We start from the raw sequence: 22,085 nt of genomic DNA, 5'->3' as shown, positions 1-22,085 counted from the left end.
GGTGGAAGCGACCACCTTGCCACCGATCCAAGGTCCAGGACACGCACTGAAAGCAGGTGACTGGGTCGTGGTAAAGAAGCACGTGAGAAAATCGTGTCTGGAACCCCGTTGGAAAGGCCCTTTTCAAGTGATCCTGACGACAACTACCGCTGTGAAGTGTGCGGGGGTTCCCAACTGGATTCACGCCAGTCACACAAAGAAGGTGTTGTGTCCCACAGATGAGGAAGTTGAAGCGCTGAAACTACCAGTGCCTGATAAAGCAGTGCCGAGTGCTGAGACAGAACAAAAGCGAACTGAAAGCGAACAGGCAGAAGCAGGAGAGAAAGAGATATTGTTGGAAGGTGAAGAGTCCGACTCACTTGGGGAAGACCCAGGAGAAAGTTCAGACAGCGACGAAGAAGCTGCAGGTGACAAAGAACCTGAAGCAGCTGAGGGTAGCAAAAAGCCTGAAGCAGCTGAAGGTGACAGAGAACCTGAAACAGCTGAAAGTGATAAAGAGCCTGACGAAAATAACGGTGACGAAGGGCTCGAAAGAGGTGAAGAGCCAGGACAGCCTGATCAGAGGAGGGCTTTCCCAGAAGCAGACGATACAGAAAAAGAAAAAGAGAACGTGATCGATTCCCCGGAAGAAGGGGATAAGGCAGAACAGAACGAAAAGGTTCAAGCTTCCACAGAAAAGATCGCAGGTCCATCAAATGGACATGGTGCAAAGAGAAGACTAAGCATCTCACCAATAAAAGAAAAGGGTAAAGAAGGTTTGAACGAAGGAGGGAGACCGAAAGTGAAAGAGAAGAGAAAGGAAGTGACTGTCGTGGAACAATCGTCAAGTGAAGAAAAAGACTTGACAAAAGAAGAAATTACCAGCGAAGCCGAGTCGAAGAGGGAAGCAAAATTGAAAAGGAAAAGGATACCGAACAGAAGGTATTCCGGTCCTGAATGGGCATATGCAGTAAATGATGATTGGACTGATGAGTTTGTATCTCTAAGCATCGAGAACGAAGAAGAAGAAGAGATACCAATAGAAAAGAAAAGTTTCATAGACTCTGTCGATTGAAAGAGTAAATGATATTGCTTGCTACAATATAACGTGAAAGAAACAACCAGCTGAGACATTGTTAAACCGGATGAGACATTTGCTAAACTGATAAAGACTGAGTCATTGCCGAATTGAGACAAATGCTGCTAACCGATAAGTGACTGGCCTTTTGAAGAAGACGGTGTGAACATTGCACTTGTTCAGCTTTGTAACTGAATTGCTGAATAGTTTCATTTATAAGTGCTTCTAGCTCTCTGATTCTATACAGATCATGACGCAAAACAATAGAAAGAAATACTGTAAATATGTGTGTATAGGCTTGGTAATTACATGTGTAATAATAATAATGGCAATTGTGTTTGGAATGCATGGAAAGGGTGAAAGTGAGAATATCGAGGCTTCTACTATTGCTCCTGTTACTGTCACTGAACTAACACCGTTGAAAAGGCTAGCACTGGATGAGAGACTCTTGCATGATAAGAAAGAGCTTTCGTATAACGTTTTCTATCACTTACTAACAGAGTATGTTGAAACTATGGATGCGAAAGATTGTTATGTGTGTACACAGATACCGACATCAGTAAAGGAAGGGGTAACTTATCACCACATGCCTCTTACATACGGGATTACATGTAGTATAGTAATGTCTAGGTTTTATGGTCAAACTAACATACAGTATTTTTACTCGAATTATGATGTTACCTTTGCTTATGTTCCTATAATAGCGCAGCTAAGCGAGATCGCAAAATATTGGGATTATAAAATTATGGGGGAATTTTTTGAGCCAATGCAACCTTTTGAAACGGCTCATGCTCATAGGGAGAACCTTACTTGCTCAGTCTCTGCTGTAGAAATAAGCTTTTTGGATCGCACAGATGATAGAAGGGCTCAAATGAAAGCGAAATTAGAAAAGGAGTTACATAAGAGGACTTCAGTAGATAATTATGATGTTGCTGCTATAAAGACACAAGGGAAAATAGCTTTAGATGCTTGGCATGTAGGGAAGTTTTGTATATATCGAGGTGAATCTTATTATGACAATATTTTTGTAGGAGCGAGTGAATGCAAACATATGTTTATTTTTAAGGCCAAATGGACATTCATGATGGACGGACTTGACCCTGTCATTCCAGGTGTATATTACATTTGTGGGCATAATGCCTATTATCGTCTTCCAAAGGGATGGTGGGGGAGATGTTATTTGGGTATAGTGTTCCCAAAGGTTTATCAACTGGATGACGTATCGATGATTCAAAAGACATCTGGATCTCATAGTATCCAGAAAAGAGAGACCGCAGCTGCTGTGGTAGGTGATATATTTGGAGCCATGATTCCTTCATTAGGAGTTGTGTTGAATTCCATCAAGATACGAAAATTGTCTACTATAGTGGATAACATGCTGACAAAGTTTTCAGGTGCTATAATCCTGATAGATGCTGAGCTTGCAGCGGAAAGAGCTATGACTCTTCAAAATAGGCTTGCTTTAGACATTCTTTTAGCAAAGGATGGAGGCGTTTGCAAAATGATTGGTGCACGCCACTGTTGTACCTATATACCTGATAATAGTGTGAAGATTAAAACTATGCTTGCTAATCTAACAAAAGAAAGTGCAGATTTGAAGGAATTGAAAGAACCAGGAGTGTGGGAGAAGGTTGGAAAGGGACTTGCTTCAGTGGGACATTGGATTGGGGGAATTTGGAATGGAATATTATTGAAAATAATAGAAGGAATATTAATAGTAATAATTTGTGTATTTGGAATTTGGGGAATAAAAAGGGGAATAATAATGATTATGGAAAGAATTAAAAGAAGAAAGGAAGAGAAAATTATGAAAAGAATGGCAGAAGAATACAAAGAGCAAACTAGGGGTACTAAAAGGAAAAGGGAACTGACAGAATTTTAATGGAATAAAATTTGTGGGGTAAATTTGTGTGATGACAAGTAGTCATCAGAGGAGGGATTGATGAAGCAGAAAATGAAGGTTTTGATTTATTAATGCTTAAACGTAGTGCTGAAATAATCACGTGTGACATTAACCGAATTAATTAAGATTGTACGGGGACAAAATGTGCCCTCAGAGTAGTTTGCCATCATTTATACGCGTGCTTTATATAACGTGGTGAATTAGAATTGCACTAATCCGACATAATCATAAACGTGTGCTACGATTTGCTTGTTTGAAATGTTTTAGCTTAGCATTACTTTAGCGGAGGCTTTGGCCTAGTTGCCTGGTCTCACGGTTTAGATGCTCGTATTTTTCCACTGTGCTAATAAACGTGTATTCTTGCTTGAAGCTGTACTTTTCCACAGAAACTGTTCACATGCTTATCTTAAAGTTAGTGCCAGCCTGGCATATTTTCTCTTTAATTCAAGGTCGACTTGCAGGTGCGGACAATGGAGGCTCTGAGAGTAAGCTAATTGGGAGACAATGTTGCGATTTGCGTACCCATCTCCAAGGATAATGTATGCTTAAGTAAAAGCTTGAGAACTGTCGTTTTTGATTGGTCAATTTGAAGCTAACCTATGAACCCTCCAATGGAGACCATACAGGACTCGAACTGTTGTCTATAAAAATCAGGTGCACGAGAAGAAGGTAGCCATTTGCCCGCGATTATGAACATTCGGACATCGTAGCTATTATGGCCCACTTCGCTGCGACGCCATTTTGAGAGACTTTGATGCTTTCACTAATCGAGAGAAAGAGACTTTAAATGATTCTTGCCCTAGAGACTGTAACTTTGATTTGATCCCTTTGCATGAAGTTGTAGTTTTACCTTGCCGCCGTGAGGCAATTGCCCCGTCCACCCCTGCCCCTTTGTCCAGTCCTATGCCGATCGAAACGGTACCCATGATGACCGAAGAACGGTACCTGTGAGACGAAGGCTTCCTTGTATGCTGATCGTAATTGGTAAATATGAAAGGAAATTGTGAAATTGCATTGTGTTTCTTTTAGGTAACCAACTGCTGATTTTGATAAGGTCCCTAGTTAGGAGTTTTCTAAATTAATGTTGCTAAATTGTTTTTGCATGAAGTCCCACATGCTGATGCTAATTTGAGGTTAGATGAGGATTCCATATGTCGCACGATGCAATTGGAGATCTTGTTATGCTGACTAAATGTATGCCATTAGTTCATTACAGATTATCGTATTAGTGATTTGCATTGCTATTATCGAATGCCTTGTGATTCAAATGCTACATAGATTACACTTGTTTGGACGTTATGGACAGCTATTAATGTTCATATATGTTTATCATTTGGTGTTGAGAAACATTTATATTGTGCTAGCTTTGTTAATATAGGGAAATAAATTCACTAACTTTGCAATAAACTGGTGTGGTTCTTCCTGACTGAAAGGTCAGGGTTCGCCGAAATGTATTCTGGATTAATTGTTAAGTGTTATGTTGTTCAAGGTGTTGCTTATGTTCGTTATTGATTATTGATTTTGATGAGATTGATCGATTAAGAGTACAGAGAGTTCCAACTAAGTCAAAAGATTCATCGGCCTAAAGAGCGTCCAAAACAGGTAAAATTATTAGTACGGACCGCTCTATCATTACTTTTAACATAGTTTGGAAATATTTTAGCGTTTGTGTCCCAGTTTAATAACCAAATACAACAATAGGCAACTGAAAAGTCAGCAGTCAGCCTACACATAGAGGCTTTCACTGCACGACAATACGTCACAGTGTTTTAGTAAAGTTTGCTCAGTTTTTAGCAGCTATAAACAGAATTTGTTTTCTTAAAATCTACAGATTAAACAGGAGAAGATGGATTACTTGGCAAATGAAAAAGTAATATTATTATGTGGAAATGCCACTGCTTCACAATTGCATAATTACAGTGGCCATGATAAAGGGTAAGCCCAACAGTAGCTTCCAGAGATGCAGCGATAGCACCTCTCCTTGTCACATTGAATAGTAAAAGTGCTTGATACCGCAATCTTGGTGCATGTGACACTGTATTAATATTATTCGGGTGAAAGATTTTATCTGAATGAGCTGTCTGTTCGTTATTTTTCCACCGTCTTGTAAATCTGGCAGTATATCGTGTAGGCAGTTCTGAATCAGGTGCAGTGACCCACAAAACTATCTTTCAGAATGAAGAAAGACCCGTAGGCCATTTTGTTCTGTGTTGCGCGATTAAGTCGCAGGTGCTTATAATTCACTGAAGTGAGATTGATGGGTGACCTGGGTTCCAGGGCTCCAGACTGACAACAATTGCACTGTAAAAGATGCTTATTAGGCACAAAATCGCAAATAGCTTATGAAAATTACATTTAAGTATTTGCATGGTATTATTTTAAGTCAGATCACTGTCAGAATGTCGGAAACAGAAATATTGTGTGGGCAAAATATCGTATCAAAAATATAGAACACCAAAGTATGAGAATTTAAGTGCAAATAGGTAAATATACATTCACTAATCTTTACTCCACTTGCTTGAAGATGTATATATCTTCAAGGTACATATTGTATTATATTGTGGTATTGTAGTATTTGTAGAGCGCATTCCGGCCATAGCATCGAAGCGCTAGATAAAACAGTAAGTCGAAGGAATCCTGAACCAGAAAAAAAAACACTAAGGGGCATATTTATACTCTGTTTGCGCCGGAATTGCGTCGTTTTTTTTTACGCAAATCCGACGCAAAGCTAACTCCATATTTATACTTTGACGTTAGACCCGTCTAGCGCCAAAGATCTTGGAGTTTGCGTAATTTTTTAGCGTGGACACCTACCTTGCGTTAATGATATGCAAGGTAGGCGTTCCCTTCTAAAAAATGACTCCAAGGCATGTGCGCCTTATTTAAACTCCCGTGCCAAAATGATGCACGGGAGTGGGCGGGTCAAAAAAAATGACGTCCAGCCGCTTTTGCGTCATTTTTTAACGCCTGGTCAGGGCAGGCGTTAAGGGACCTGTGGGCTCGGAAGGAGCCCAGAGGTGCCCTCCCATGCCCCCAGGGACACCCCCTGCCACCCTTGCCCACCCCATGAGGACGCCCAAGGATGGAGGGACCCATCCCAGGGAACTTAAGGTAAGTTCAGGTAAGTATTTTTTTTTTTTTTTAAATGTGGCATAGGGGGGCCTGATTTGTGCTCCCCTACATGCCACTATGCCCAATGACCATGCCCAGGGGACATAAGTCCCCTGGGCATGGCCATTGGGCAGAGGGGCATGACTCCTGTCTGTGCTAAGACAGGAGTCATTTCAATGGGGGTTGGGAGTCAAAAACAATGGCGCAAATCGGGTTGAGGCCAATATTTTGCCTCAGACCTGACTTGCCCCATTTTTTGACGCCCAAGCTCCATTTTCCCCTACGCCGGCGCTGCCTGGTGTGGGTCATTTTTTTTTACGCACACCAGTCAGCTACGCCGGCCAACGTCATTCCATAAATAAGGCGCCCGCATGCCGCTTTGGAATGGCTTTAGCCGGCGTTAAAATTTTTGACGCACAACTGCGTTGGCGCAGTTGTGCGTCAAAAAATATAAATATGGCCCTAAGACTGCCAAACGAGGCATTCTGCCTAATGCGAAAACAGCCAGGTTTTAAGTTGCTTTTTAAACCAGAGATACGTCTCCTCCTGCCTTATTGATGGCGGAAGTGCATTCCATAGTCTCGCTGCCACCGCTGGGAAGGCTTTTTACCCCCATTGAGCCTGATGGCAGCGGGGCACCGAGATAAGCTGGAGAGAAGCAGATCTAAGCTGACGACAGGGCTGGTAGGGCTGTAAGACAGAGCTCAGGTAGGTGCAGCCCTCCTGGTGGTAAGCCTTAAAAGTAAGGCAGTGTGTCTTAATCTGTTTCTCCACTGGTAGCCAGTGGAGTTGTCTCATGCTCCTAATAGCCGATGCAGATTGAGGGAGATCCAGGACAAGGTGGACCGCCGTATTCTGAATAAACTGTAATCTATTTAGGGCAGCCTTGCTAATGTTCAATATGAGAGTGTTACCGTAATCTAATTCAGAAATTACTAAAGCTAGGATAACCACAATGTTAACTTCTTCCTGAAGAAAAGGGAACATTTTCTTTAGCATTTTCATTGACCAGTAGCAACATTAGACTGTGTGGTTAACTTGTTTTTCAAATGATAAAGTCCTGTTGAATACAATACCAAGATTCCTAGACGGAGGGCTCGGGACTGGACACTCATTGCAAGACTTTGGCCACCAACGTGGGCTCCATAAATTAGTGTCAGTGCCAAAGAAAATAATTTCTGTCTTTTCTCCATTCATTTTGAGCCAGTTATGGCTCATACAACTATTGATTTTACTCATACAGTCATGAAATCTGTGTGCCACCTCCGCCCAGTCATGTTTGAGAGGAAAAATTAACTGCGTATCGTCTGCGTAAGACACCACTTGAAAGCCAAATGAACGGACCAGTCTGGCCAGAGGCGCAACATAAAGGTTAAATAAGGTGGGACTGAGTAAGGACACTTGAAGCACCCCACAAGGGTGTTGAAACGGGGTGGCCTTGAAATCGCCGCAGCTCATCGTAATCAATCTATCCGTCAGGAACGATTTCAATATGTCAAGGTCCTTTTCTCTTACTCCAGCCTGATGGAGCCTCTGGATCAGCAGTTGAGGGGAAACAGTGTCAAACGCTGCAGAAAGATCCAATAGAACAAGAATGGCTCCCTCCCCCGATCCACTCTTCTCTGAATAATATCTGCCGAAGATAGCAGAGCAACTTCTGTACTGTGGGCTTGACGGAACCCATGTTGAGAGGGGTCTAGTCCGCCACTGGCCTGAAGACCATCCGCCACTTCGGTGTTGAGGTATTTTTCTAATATCTTGACCGTGGTAGGTAGAAGGGAGATGGGTCATAAATTTGTCAAGTCATTGTGTTTGCCACTAGGTTTCTTTATAAGAGGAATCACAATGGATTCCTTCCAGACGGGAGGGAAATACCCTTCCCTTAAGATATCAGAGTAGACCGGTTCCAAGGCAGCAGAGACCAGGTCAGGCACTACCTTTAGTATCCTTGGGGGGCAATGGTCATTGGGTGACCCTGACTTTACGCCTTCCAGCAATTCTTTAATTCTGTTGGCTGATAATGGAGAAGAGCTGGTCAACTTAGAGCTGGGATCTAAGGGTGGGGGGCCCTCTGTGTCTCCTCCATCCCCTTCAGAAAAGAGCTGAGCAAAATTTGCATGCAGCTGAAAAATTCTATTCTTGAAAAAGTCAGCGACCCTTTGGCAAAAAGGTGGGAGAGTTCTCCAGCCAGGAGAAGACTGGTGGGTGGGTCAGGGAGTGAACCACTTTAAAAAGTTCCTTAGAACCATTCTGTGCTTCCCTGATTTTGTGAGAGAAGTATTCTGTTTTGGATTTTTTAATTGCTGATATATAGTCCTCAAGAGAGGTCCTAAGCTTTACTCTCTCTGCTACAGTCTTCCATCTACGTTCCTGACGATGATATAGTCTTTGTAGGTTCTTAAGTTCCTCTGAGTACCATGGAGAGGAGAGCATCCGCACCGGCCTAGGACTTAATTTCACCAAGGGGGCCAGCAAATCAATGGCAGCCCTGAGCCCCGTATCAAAGCCCTCTAGCTTGGAGAGGCCCCGTTCTCTTGTATATTCCCATCCAGATTTAAGGGCCCTGGTCAGGCTCTGCTCCTCTATATTATGCCATTTCCTACCTAATCTAGGGGCAGTAGGCATTTTAATAGCTGACGTAGTACAAGCTACCTTGAAGGTCAACAAATGGTGATCTGTCAAATCCATGGCTGTGTTTTCTAGGCTAATCAGACTATCAAGACGGATGAATATACCATCCAGTGTATGTCCTGCATGGTGAGATGTGGACAAGTCAATGAGAGCCCAGTCGAGGCTTGACATCAGGTCAAGAAACTCCCTAGTTGTTGGGTCCCGTTTATCATCTAGATGAATATTAAAATCCCCCAGTACGATGGCCTTCGGGGTCATGGCGATGGGTTCAACTATAGCAGGCCACGAAGAAAGAAAATCATTCTTGAGGCCTGGTGGGGTGGTAGATTAAAAGGCCCTCAAAAAGAACTGAGTAATGAAATCGTAGGTTGAAGTAGGCCTCTTCACAGACAGCCGGTTTGACACTGATATCTTCGAATGTGCAGGTTAGATTGCTCCTGACAATTGTCACAAGCCTGCCCCCCTCTTCCCCATCCTATTGAGTCTGGTGAATAAATAGCCTGGGGGTGAGGCAGTCAAGAAATGAGGATTAGAATCTTCTCTAGCCAAAGTTTCTGTGATAAAAAGGAAATCTAAGTTGGAGGATTCAATCAGTTCCCTGATTTCTAAATAGTATCGGCCCAGTGATCGGGCATTAATTAAGCCACATATAATAGGTTGCCTAGTCTCACCTCTTTGATTTCTGTATAACGAAACAGTCAATTGCTTTGATGGTAGGCTATCGTTATGGGGTGACCCTACGGGGTTCCAGGAACATGTCTCACATCTCCATCCCCCAATAAGATTAGGATCAACTTGAGCGCAACCCTTATGATTCTGCCTGGCATCAATATCAAGAAGCTCCTGTCTGGAGTATTTTTGAAGTGTAGTGGAGTAGCTCCCTGAGGCAGAGTGTCCGGCCCCCGGCCTCGTTCGGGTGCGAATGGGCGCAGACGGGCTTGCCATAGGTGCGCCTTCAGCATGCCAGTGGCGCACCCGCTGCGCACATTCCACTGTGCGGCTGCATCCCCCTCTGCTTAAATGAGGCAGAGAAAACAGGCCGAGCCCATCGGTCGGACAACTAGAACACCCCACCCGCTACCTCCAAAATGTCTACATGAAACAGGGGAGGGCTCCAACAGGCCCTACACCCTGAACGTAGTGATCCAGTAGCCGCGATGTCTCCTAGGACCTCAAGATAAAACATTAAAAGCATTTAACATTTGTAAAACTGTAAAAAATTAAGTAAGCAATTGGTAAAATATTGAGTAGCAATCAAAAAGGAAATAAACAGATAGTGAATAAAAGTTCAAGGCAGTGAAAGAGCGGCTGGGGGCTTCTGCAAACCACCACAATTGCCAGAAGCTTCCCTGTGACGTTAATGGAGTCGGAAGCAGACAGAGGATCCCAAGCTCCACAAAAGAAGCTCAGGGGACCCACATACTTACTGTATTTCCGCTGTGTGGCTGCATCCTCCTTTGCTTAAATGAGGCAGGGAAAACTGGCTGAGCCCGTCAGTCGGACAACTAGACGCCCTCCAGCTACCTCCAAAATGGCTGCCGCTGCATGAAACAAGGGAGGGCTCTAATAGGCCCTATACCCTGAACGTAGTGATCCGTTAGCCGTGAGGTCTCCTAGGACCCCCAGATAAAATATTAAAAGCCTTCAATATTTGTAAAACAGTAAAAAATGAAGTAAGCAATCAGTAAAATATTGAGTAGCAATCAAAAAGGAAATAAACAGATAGTCAATAAAAATTCAAGGCAGTAAAAGAGTGGCTGGGGGCTTCTGCAAACCACCACAATCCCCGTGACGTTAATGGGGTCCGGAGCAGACAGAGGATCCCAAGCTCAACAAAAGAAGCTCATGGGGCCCACGTACTTACTGTATTTCCGCTGCGCGGCCGCATCCCCCTCCGCTTAAATGCGACAGGAAAAACAGGCCGAGCCCGTCGGTCGGACGACTAGACTGCCCCCACCTGCTACCTCCAAAATGGCCGCCACTACGTGAAACAGGGGCGGGCTCTAATAGGCCCTACACCCTGAACGTAGTGATCCAGTAGGTGCGAGGTCTCCTAGGACCTCCAGATAAAATATTAAAAGCCTTCAATATTGTAAAAAGGTAAAAAATTAAGTAAGAAATTGGTAAAATATTGAGTAGCAATCAAAAAGGAAATAAACAGATAGTCAATAAAAATTCAAGGCAGTGAAAGAGCGGCTGGGGGCTTCTGCAAACCACCACAATCGCCGAAAGCTACCCTGTGATGTAAATGGGGTCAGGAGCAGACAGAGGATCCCAAACTCAACAAAAGAAGCTCAGGGGGCCCACGTACTTACTGTATTTCCCACAAATACAGTTATATGTGGAGTTATATATATATATATATATATATGCTTACCTATAGAAACTTACCTTCACAATATTTGTGTATTTGTGTCCTCCATATTCTTGACATAATAGTTTGGTCCATGATACTTCTGTTTCCAATATTCTGTCTAAATAACAACAATGAAGCAACATTTATATAATAAACGGTCTACAAACCTAATTCTCTCCAAATATTAGGTGTTATTATTAGTTTCTCCAATGTTACTCATTTCATCAAAGAATAGGATTAGACTGTTGGCCATGTGACTCTCTGCAGGGTAACCGCCAAACTTTTTGCTTTCTCCCCTCATGTTTTATAAACCCATTTTTTTGGCTTTAGGGCTCTGCACACTCTACCACTGCAAACCAGTGCTAAAGCACTTATGCTCTCTTCTCTAAACATGGTCAAATTGGTTTACAGCCAATTAGTCCATTTAATATACTTGTAAGTCCCAAGTAAAGTGGTACTGCAGGTACCCAAGGCATGTAAATTAAATGGTACTAGTGTGCCCACATCAGGTATTGTGCCACCCAAGTAAGTAGCCCTTTAAAACGTGTCTCAGGGTTGCCTTTGCAGTCTGTGTGTGCAGTTTTAAACTGCAATTTCAACCTGTCAAAATAAATCTTTTGCTAGGCCTAGACCTTCCTTTTTAATACAAATAAGCCACCCCTAGGTTAGGCACTAAACAGCCCAGAGGACGGGATGAATTGTATTTAAAAAGTTGGACATATACTTTTATGTTTCTGTATCCTGGTAGTGAAAAACTCTCAAATTCATTTTTCACTATTGCAAGGCCTACCTCTCCCCTAGGAAACCGCTGGATACCTTATTACATTTCATAAATGATACATTTTGTTTGGGAGCAGGTAGGAATGTCATTGTTTGCTGTAAGGGGAATTGTAATTTTAAACCCTCTTTCCAATCCAATCCAATCCAATCCAAGGAATTTCTAAAGTGCATGGTTATCTAATCGGCTTCCCAGCACTAAAGGACCTTCTAGGCCATTGTGCATTATGCACAGAGTATACAAATGTGCCTTGAGTTATTTCCTGGAGCTGAGTAGGTTCTCATTCAGCCTGAGGACTGGGGGTAAGGTGTTCCATCGTTTGAGGGCTAAGTATGCAAACAAACATCCCCCACTCCTGGCTTTCCTTCACTCTGGGAATAGAGAGTAAGCTGAGATTACTGGATCTTAGCTCTCTCCTACAGCTGAATGAGCAGAACATATGCTGTAGGGTTTGAGTACCCTTCTTGTGCATCGCACAATGGACCATCCAAAGAATCCTCTTTTTTAACAGCAGCCAGTGTAGTGTAGCAAATGCAGGAGAAGCAGCATGCTATTTAGCGATGCCAAAAAAGGATGAGAGCCACAGCATTTTTGATCACTTAAAGTTTTTTTTATGATTGCCTGTGAGCTTTCCACCATAAAAGCAGTTCCCGTAATCGAGGTGGGATAATACCAGGTCTTGTACCACGACTCTCTATGTGGGTACTGGAAACCAACGAAACAGCTTCCATAGGGTTCTTAGTAGGCCAAAATAACAGGATGACTACATTTTAGGCTGAACCTACATGGTGGGTTTACTTCTCAGCATCACACCCAGGCTATTTACTTCTGACTTGGGAGGGACTGATCTCCAAGAGAGGCAGGCAAGCTGAGTTCCTTCCATAGTGAAGGGTTGTTGCAAATTACCAAAACCTCTGGTTTGCCACCATTTAACTTTAAATCCAGCATGCACTTGTTATAGGCAGGTGTTACATTGTTGTGATACAACTTGTGTATTTGGAGTAAGTGAGACAATAATCTCTGTGTCATCAGTGTATGGCACTATTGAAAATCCCACCATCAGACGATATCCGACAATGGACGAACATAAAGATTAAAAGTGTGGTGCTCAGCGAGAACCCCTGTGGGACCCCACATTTTAGTTGATGGGTATACAATACCTGGCATCCTTGGTTTGGTGTCCCCTAACTTTTTGCCTCTACTTCCCAGGGTGTTGCTGTGTGCTGGACTCTGTTGTTGCTGTTTTTGTTACTCTGCACACTTTACCACTGCTGACCGGTGCTAAAGTGCAGGTGCTCCCCATGTGAAATTGTATGTGTTTTTGGCTTTTCCATAATCGGCATATTTGATTTAGTAGTAAGTCCCTAGTAAAGTGCACTAGAGGTGCCTAGGGCCTGTAAATCAAATGCTACTAGTGGGCCTGCAACACTGATTGTGCCACCCACATTAGTAGCCCCGTAAACATTACTCAGACCTACCACTGCAGTGTCTTTGTGTGCAGTTTTAAACTACCAATTCGACTTGGCAAGTTTACCCGCTTGCCAGGCCCAAACTTTCCCTTTTTCTACATGTAACGCACCACTAGGGTAGGCCCTAGGTAGCCTAATGGGCAGGGTGCAGTGTATGTTAAAGGTAGGACATGTATTCATGTGCTTTACATGTCCTGGTAGTGAAATATGGACAAAGTCCGTTTTCACTGTTGCAAGGCCCATCTCTCTCATAGGTTAACATGAGGGCTGCCTTTAAATATCCTTAAAGTGTAGTTTCCCTTTGAGAGCAAATAGAAATTTTGGAGTTTGGAGTCTCTGAACTCACAATTTAAAAATACATCTTTTAGTTAAGGTGATTTTTAGATTGTTAGTTTGAAAAGGGCAGTTTTAGAAAGTGGGCATTTTCCTGCTTAAACCATTCTGTGACTTTGCGTGTTTCTGAATTCCTTGTCTGGGTGAGACTACCAGTTGGGCTGTTTGTGCATCTCCACTAGACAGTAACACAAAAGGTGCTGGGGTGTAACCTGCATAACCAGATGGGCCATCTGGGCTGGAGAGGAGGGAGGAGTGGTCACTTACATCTGAATGGTCTGTGCCTGCCCTCACACAAAGCAGTCTCTAACCCACTGGTGTGTGTCTGGAGCCAGGCTGGGGCAAGGCAGTCTACTGTAAACAACAGAGACTTTGACTCTGGGCAACTTCAAAGGCTGAAAGGGGTATACGTAGTGGACCCAAAATCCCCCACTTTAGATCACTTCAAGGAATCAAGAGAAACCTTTGCCAGGAGAGGAGCTGAAGGAGAAATGCTGCCCCTGCTTGTAACTGTGCTTTGCTGGGCTATCCTGCAGTTGCTGCTTCTGGCTGAGAAAGGGGACAAAGACTGGACTATGTGGTATATTCCTGCTTGGGATGTATCTCCAAGAACTTGGGCTGAGATTGCCCCCTGTTCTGAAGTCTCAGGGCCATCAAAGACTTCCTCTGCCAGCACCTGGACTCTCTGCTGCGACTCCTACCCTGCCAAGTGGTGCCTAATCCAGCCCCTGGGCCCCTGAAAGGAGAAGCTGGTGAAAAACTAAGAAGAACCAAGTGCACCAACTTCAGGCGACTCCGGACTGATGCCGCTGCCAAATTCCACGGTGCCGCCTGCAACTGAAGCTGTGGTCTTTGCTAGAGTGTAACAACCCCACAGGCCCGATGCTCCCGTAGCCTCGCTGAAGCCCAACTTCGCTGCACCATGCCATGACCACCGGATATCGACTCTGCCAGAAGTGCGCAGATTTAACACTTCGCACCAATGAAGCCTCACCTCCACAGCTCCTCAGCAAGGAGCTGACACCTCACACTCACGCCTCCGCTCCGTCACTCCACAACACTGAACCGATGCTGCACTGGATCCAACGACGCCTCGATCCTCGACTCCGTGCACCAGCTTGTTTCCTCATTTACATAAGGCACTGTAACTGGTGGCCCATGTGACCTTGTGACTGATGCCATTAGTGCCAGCTTGTTGGAAGACGCCATGATATCACTAAATCGAAGCACTTGTGTTTCTAAGTGCTACATTGAAGTTTAAGCTTTAAAAATTCATACCCTTGCTTGTGTATTTTGAATGTTTGTTGTTTTGGTCTTGTTTTACACAGATAAATATTAACTATTCTTCTAATCTGTTGTTGAGTCCTTTTGTGGTGTTTTCACTGTATTAATGTGTGTTTCGGTAAAAAATACTTTACACATTGCCTTTGGGATAAGCCTGACATCTTGTGCCAAGCTACCAAGGGGGAAAGCAGGGGTTATCCAAGTGTGTATCTCCTTTACCCTGACTAGATTGTGGGTCCCTGCTTGGACAGAGTGTAAACTGACTGCCAACCAGAGACCCCATTTCTAACAATGGGCATATGAAAGGAACGGTCCTTCACTATCTTGGAAACTTCAGTTGTTTAAAAAGGACAAGATCCATTTTAGTGCACTCTTATTGATTACAGCCTCTTCCAGACTAGCAGAATAACAGCAACAGATCTACCTTGGTCATGTGTTCTTTTCAACTCTTCAGTGGCTGCAAGGAGCTCCTTTACTATTTTGCACTCATGATGAAAGCAAGTTTGAGTAGGGTGCAGTATATTATGGAATTCCAAGAATATAGAGAAATGCTTATTGATTTATTTATCCAGAAATTTGCTTATGCCAGGTAGGAGGAAGATGGACCTATAGGTTTCAGCTAGAGCAGGATCCGGGGAGGGATTTCTTTTCTAACAGGGGTCGGATGATAGTGTGCTTCTAAGCATCTGGAACACTGTCATTTCCAGTGAAAGATTGTAAGTGTCATTAAATACTGGAATAATAGCCTCTCCTCCTTTCAATAGGATTTCGAGGGGTGTTGTATCCAATGGAGAGTCCGATTTCACAGTATATGCAGCATTGATAATGTCCTCCTTTCCCAACAGTGGAAATGAGGATAGTTCTCCCTTTGCCAGGCTAGCCAGTGCTGTACCATTGATTGTGGCTTTATGCTCTGGATTTCCTATAAGAGGGTCATACATACTCCTGACTTTCCCAAAACTGACTATCATTTTACAACGTGTCTCAGAGGGTAGTGGATTAGAGCTCATACCTAATGGTTTCTGAAAGGAGTTGACTATTTTGTAAAGTTCCTTTAGAGAGTTGGATGAGCTCTTGATCCTGGTACTAATGTCATCAATCTAAACCTCCTTATGCAATATTGATAATTTTTTAATGATATTTTTATAGGTTAGTTTGCTCACATCATCGTAGCATACCATCCACTTTCTCTCTATTCTTTTTTATTCTTTTTTTAATTCAACTATTTTTGCTGAGAGCCTGGCCCTGTGATCGAGTAATCTTGCTCACTCTCACAGGCATTAATTTTGTCTAGTGATGCAGTTGTTGAAGGTTCTGGTCATATTTTCCACCTCGCTGTGTAAGTCAGGAGTAGAATTATGTAAGGTGGTTTCCCACCTAACTGTGTCTAACTTAGACCAATGGTGGATGAGCCTTGGCTGCTGGGTGGGAGGTCTCTTATTTCCTATTACTGGAAGAAGGAATGAGGCAATAGGATGATCTGACCAGCAGGCTGGAAAAAGAGATGTTACTATTGTTGGACATGGCCCTTTTTACAGGGTCACCCCAGAACCTTTTGCCTTCCTACTATTTTTCTGAATTCTTTTTGTTGGCTTTAGGTCTTTGAGCACTTTACTACTGCTGATCAGTGTTAAAGTGCATGTGCTCTCCCTTCTAAACTTGGTATGACTGTCTTACACCTGATTGGCACATTTAATTTACCTGTAAGACCCTTGTACGGTGGCATCCATTATACCCAAGGCCTGTATTTAAAACCTACGAGTGAGCCTGCAGCGCAGCTTGCACCACCTACAGAAGTAGCCTTTCAAACCTTTCTCAGGCCTGCCACCACAGGGCCTGTGTTCTCAGTTTACTGCCACAGGGACCTGGCATCTAAATTTACTTGCCAGGCCTGGAACTCCCCTTTTACTACATATACGTCACTTCTAAGGTAGGTCTTAGCTAGCCATACGGGCAGGATGCTGTGTATGTGAAAAAAGGGTATGTCTTTATGTACTACATGCCCTGGGAATGACAAACGGATTATTTAGTTTCTCACTGCGGTGAGTGTTGCTCCTCTCATAGGATTGCATTGGAAATGCCCTAACCTATGTCTAAGTGCTATTGTCTGATCTGCGAGGGGTGGTATAGGCCTGTTTGGTATGGTTGGAATAGTAGTGAGAAATGCTCCTTAGTGGTGTAGGTGGATTTTTGTATTTCCATTACAGAAATGCCACTTTTAGAAAGTGGGCATTTTTCTGAACTTATGACTCTGATGTTTTGCAGCATGACCCCAATCCATGCCTGGGGTAGAGTGACAGCTGGGCTTTGTGCATACTTCTCAGACAGCTTATACACAGGGAGGGTGGAGGCGTCACAAGAGTGCTTCCGCATACTGAATGGTCTTCCTGGGCTGGGAGACATAGAGGCAGGGCACACCTGCATCTGTAAAGACTGTGACCCTGGCCTAAGACAAAGGGCTTTTTACCCCCTACTGATGTCTGGAGCCAGTGCTGGAGAAGAAAGGTAGTATTCCTGGAACCAGTTGGTGCTGTTTGGAACTCCCCTCCCGTCCCTTGTGGAAGCTAGGCAAAAATTAGGATAAGTACAAAGGTTTGTCCCCCACATTTGTAGACACTGCATGGACATGGAACCAGATGCTGCTGGACATAGCTGTTATGCTACATAGAACTGCCATTAGGACTGACCTGCTGTTGCATTGACCTTTGGCCTGCTGGGCCATAAGAAGGACTGCCACTGTACCTCCAGGACCCTGATGTGCTGGCCTGTTGTTTGCCCTCTGACCTGTGTCCTTCAGCTGTTCTCCAGGGGCTTGCTGATGGACCTCTGCCCCCTCAGAGCTCTGATTGACGCTTGTTGGGCTCAGGGAGGTGAGCACAGTAACTTTTCTCCTGCTCGGGTTAACTCTCTATGGACTCGGAGCGTGGCCGACAAGATGGCCGATCAGCAGCACTAGAAGAATGCTCCCGGCCCCGGCTCACTAATCCTGCATGATCCTGCTGCCCCGGACCCCCGCAGACTTGGCGGTCGGGTCCTGGAGTCCCCTAGGGGTGGAGGGGAGGACGAGGAGAGCAGTGGAGAAAAACGGAACAAAGCGCCGAAAGCGGACCACATGGGAGCGCATCGGAAGAGCACTTGACCCCAAGATGGCGGCAGCGATCGCGAGCGTGATCTGAAACTCGGCAAAAATCAACCGCACAAGGTAGTGGAGTGGCGCGATCTAGAGGGGGATGATCCTGACAGGGGGCTCCTCACGGTGAGGTGTCAATTGGACTTTGGTACCGTGCCCCCTCGCCCCCCCACCCCCTACCTTCCCCTGAGAGTGAGTGCAGAGCTGGAGTTGGGCCTCCCCGCTGCACTGGAGGCCCATTGAGGTGGATGGGCAGCGGCAGGGTGCGGTTTGCTTGCCTCCTGCGGTGAGCGCCCAGACCTCGGACGTTTGGGGCTGACAGCACTTCACTGGGCCTACAGCGATAGTTGGAGCCATCGCTGGACTGTTTTTTGAGGATGCACTCCCCTGCGATGGTGATCTGACTAGCTATCCTGGGTTGATCAGTTCTTGAGTGCGAGACTAGCAAGATGTGAGACGGATACGTCGGACCGAGTGCAATGCTTGCGCTGCTGCTGCCTGTACCAGCTCCCCACTCCTGTGGGGGGGGAGCGGTTAGAGACTTAGATGTGTTGGGTGGTGAAGACATGGAGCCCGACTGACTGTGCTGTGCCTGGAAGGGTTGAGCCTGGTGTTAGGTGTGTTCATTCGTAACTGCTGCTCCATAAGGTGCATACCATGGACAAAGATAGAACAAATAAGGGACCCAGCAAACTCGGATGTACCAATACACGGCGCAAAGTTGGGGTGCGAATCTGCAAAAAGATCCCCGAGGCCCTTTGGAGAAGGGAGCAGAGCCCACCGGGGTGCAAATCCTGGCTGCCATTGAGTCCTAGCGGCATGCAATGCAAACTCAGATTGCGGCCATAGCGGTTGATGTTAACCTGCTACGAGCTGATCTAAGGGTGGTGGTGGAACGATCGGTGGCCACTGAGAAACAAGTGACGTGCCGGAAGTCTGATATGGACATGCTGAAGACCTCATGGCCACCCTTGAAGCTAAAATGCACAAATTGGAAGCGATGGTCGAGGATGCGGAGGGAAGGGCGAGGCGGTGTAACCTCTGTATGGTGGGTTTCCCGAAGGTGTGGAGGGGGCGAATGTTGAGGCTTTCCTGGAAGACTGGATCCGTAAAACGCTGCCTGATGCCCGATTGTCGGCTGTATTTGTGGTGGACCATGCGCACAGGGCCTTAGCAGCGCCACCGCCACCGGGATCCCTTCCACGACCGATTATAGCCAAGGTCCTTAACTACAGAGACCGAGACGTCATTTTGCAGGAGGTGCGTAAACATGGAGATGCTAGCTTTTTTCTTGATTACACCAGGGCGGTGCAGCTCCAGAGACAATATGTTAGACTTTTCATCCTTGGCGTGGTCTCCCTTAACTTTTTGCCACTGTTCCCCAGGTTGTTGATGTGTGCTGGACTCTGATTTTGCTGTTTTTTTACTCTGGGCACTTTACCACTGCTAACCAGTGCTAAAGTGCAAGTGCTCCTCTACAAAAGTTGTATGTAATTGGCTTATCCATGATTGGCATATTTGATATATTAGTAAGTCCCTAGTACAGTGCACTAGAGGTGCCCAGGGCCTGTAAATCAAATGCTACTAGTGAGCCTGCAGCACTGGTTGTGCCACCCACATAAGTAGCTCTGTAATCATGTCTCAGACCTGCCACTGCAGTGTCTGTATGTGCAGTTTTAACTGTAAATTGTACTTGGCAAGTGTACCCACTTGTAAGGCCTAAACCTTCCCTTTTCTTACATGTCAGGCATATAGGCTCTCATTACAACATTGGCGGTAAATGCCGCTTACCACCATGTAGAAGACCGCCAACACACTGCTGCGGCCACGGAAATCCGCTACAGCTATTACAACCCAGAGGCTAGAATCCGCTGAAATCTAGACACCCACACAAGTCCGCCACACCAAAGGTCAGTGATAAACTGGAGATAACAAAACCTCCACCATCACGCCAACAGGAATACGCCCACACTATCACGACCCACAAATCCACGCTGCGGTCTTTCAACCTCGGTATTCCATTGGCGGTACACACCGCCGCGCTCAAAATACACACCCATTTACAAAACACAACCACATTGGACAAATAGAAATACACACACCTGATACACATACACACACCACACCCAAACGACTATAAAACACACACCCACATTACCCACAAACCCCTACGACAAAAATTGAGAACGAAGCACAGAGAGAGACACCACCATCAACAAACCAGCATCCACAGGCACACAACATCATCACTCACACAACATACACACACCACACACAATACACACAAACACATCCCCTCACACTTCACAACACACACCACCTCACACATCACCCACAGCACATCATGGCACCGCAAAGACACCACAGGTTCTCTGAGGAGGAGCTCAGGGTCATGGTGGATGAAATCGTCTGGGTAGAGCCACAGCTATTCGGATCACAGGTGCAGCACAGCTCCATTGCTAGGAAGATGGAGCTAGGGCGGAACGTAGGCAGGGTCAACGCAGTGGGACAGCACCCAAGAACACGGGATGACATCAGGAAGAGGTGGAACGACCTACGGGGCAAGGTGCGTTCCATGGTCTCAAGACACCAGATTGCAGTTCAGAGGACTGGCGGCGGACCCCCACCTTCTCCCCCACAACTAACAACATGGGAGGAACAGGTCTTGGCTATACTGCATCCTGAGGGCCTTGCAGGAGCAGCAGGAGGAATGGACTCTGGTAATCCAAATCTTAACTATTATATCCCCCACCCTACCTGCATGCTATCATATACCCCCACCCTCACCCCCATTACTCCAACACCTCACATATATCCCACTATCACAAACCACCCATTCCAACACCAAGCCCTGCATGCAACACCAAAGCATGGACACCCATCACCAAAGCAGGTCCACTACAGATACCCACACAGGTCCCCAAACCAAATATCACACAGGTCCTAGACAAGAATGGAAGTACTGGGGTACAGGGTCACCCACCCATTGCACACGATGGCACACACAAATGCAATGATCATACCTTTACACCCCTGCAGAACCCCTACCCAACGTCACCGGACAGGAGGTTCCAGACATGTCCACCCCCCCACAGAAGAGGCCCACAGTGAAGACAGCAGCTCTGTCCAACTGGATCTAGATGACCAGCCGGGCCCATCTAGGACCTCGGAACTGGCACATGCCACCACAGAGCCTCCCCAATCACCAGCACAGCACCCACCCAGCGGGCCCATAATTCTGTCCCCAGGACATATTAATCAGCAGTGTGTCCACCACTACAGAGAATCCAGGCAAACCCACAAACCCAAGAACATCAGGGACCTAGGGGCAGTGGCAGTGGGCACACGGTTCAGGGGACAGAGGAACAGGAAAACAGGGGAACTGGGAGGACTGCTATGCGACAGGGGAGGACAGGCCCAGGGAACCCACTCTCCACAAGGCCCTCTCCAACATCATGGGAGCGTACCATCATTCCCAGGAGACGATGGCAATGGTACTGGCCAAGTTTCAGGAGACCCAGCAGCTGCAGGAGGAACAGTATTTGGGGATCAGGGAGGAACTCAAGTCCATCAACACGACCCTGGTCACCATTGTAGGGGTGCTGAAGGACCTTGTGGACACCAGGAGGGACACTGTGGCACAACAAGGGGCCCCTAACACTAGCCTCGATGATGAACCGCCCACCACATCCGCCGGTGCGAGTGGACAGGAGGCACCGCCACAGGATCACAATACCAGCACCTCACTCCCTGCAGATGGAGAACCACCCCGCAAACGGTCCCTGAGATCCAGGACAAAGACAGAGAACAATGCCAAGACCCCCGCCAAGAAATTAGACCACCTTGAATGTCATCCTTCTGTCCCACTTCTTCACCCTGTCCATCCTTAAACTGCCCTAGCTCCACTTCCTATACCCCTTTAGACAATGCACCTGTGAGACAAATAACTGGACTCTGCCATGGACATTCCTCCACCATCACCCCTGACCATTTTCCAACCCCCTCCACTAATTTGCAGTTAAATAAACACCCT

This window comes from Pleurodeles waltl, chromosome 9 (genome assembly GCF_031143425.1).
Source record: "Pleurodeles waltl isolate 20211129_DDA chromosome 9, aPleWal1.hap1.20221129, whole genome shotgun sequence".
NCBI classification, from domain to species: domain Eukaryota; kingdom Metazoa; phylum Chordata; class Amphibia; order Caudata; family Salamandridae; genus Pleurodeles; species Pleurodeles waltl.
The sequence above is the reverse complement of the archived record's forward strand: the minus strand, read 5'-3'. Positions refer to the sequence as shown.